The sequence below is a fragment of the Mesitornis unicolor genome, unplaced genomic scaffold (genome assembly GCF_000695765.1).
Source record: "Mesitornis unicolor isolate BGI_N332 unplaced genomic scaffold, ASM69576v1 scaffold32735, whole genome shotgun sequence".
Taxonomy (NCBI): Eukaryota; Metazoa; Chordata; class Aves; order Mesitornithiformes; family Mesitornithidae; genus Mesitornis; species Mesitornis unicolor.
The window spans coordinates 946-1892 of record NW_010188037.1 but is presented as its reverse complement, the minus strand read 5'-3'; positions in this window follow the sequence as shown (position 1 = coordinate 1892).

Sequence of the window (947 nt, the reverse complement as noted above, 5' to 3'; positions counted from 1 at the left end):
CCTCACCGGGACCCCCAAACTACAAGCCTGCACCCCAGCTCTGCCTCCCTCCCTCTCCCAGCGCCAATGTCCTTTATTCACCAGACCCACAAATGCAGCCCTGTGCAGGCACCCATCTCCCTAAAACCACATCCCCTGCCCAGCCCCTCCTCCTGCGCCCCTGTCTGCATCCTGGCCGCACCCCGCTGCCAGCCAGGTGGGTGGAGGGGACCCGGGGAGCAGGGGTAAGGCTGGGACGTCCCCATCCCCTGCAGGAGACATCTGGGGGGAAAAGTCAGCCCGGCCACAGCCAGGGTAAACACGGCAGCACAGTGCAGCGCCAGCTGGGGACTGCGAGGGGACAGGCAGGGGACAAAACTGCCTCCTCCACCTCTGGTGCCACGGCACCTGTTTGCCACCTGGTTCTGGGCAGGTCCCCAACCACCACCACACCCTGCGCTGACACCCACAGGCCCCGTGGAGGAAGGAAACACGTCGCAGCCCCTCTGAGCCACCTCAGCCGCCCGCCCCGAGCTCCGGGGCTCCCCTGAGCAGCATCTCCCTCCATGTGCCCACAAGCCAGGTCCTCTGCGCCCCACAGAGCTCTCCCTTGAGGGCCATCAGAGATTCAGCATCCCTGCCCCACCATACCTCTGCGCTGTGCCCTCCTTCCCATGGAAGCCCTACCCCTCAATCCTTAGGAGCCCCTGAAGCCTGCAGGGGCCGGTGCTCAGAGCACCCCGCAGCCTGAAGGCAAGGCTTGGCAGGGGGAGCGAAGGAGGAGAGCGATGGTGAGGGGGAGTGCGGGGCAGCCAAGGAATTGCACAAAGTCCCGGTGAAGCAGCTGACACCAGAGGTCAGGGAGGAAATTACGAGGACCACGCCACAGCTCCCAGCCAAAGAAGAAGACGCAAGAGGAGTCACCCTGCCACCACCCCCGGTTTTGGTGGCTTGCGCATGAGCTGATG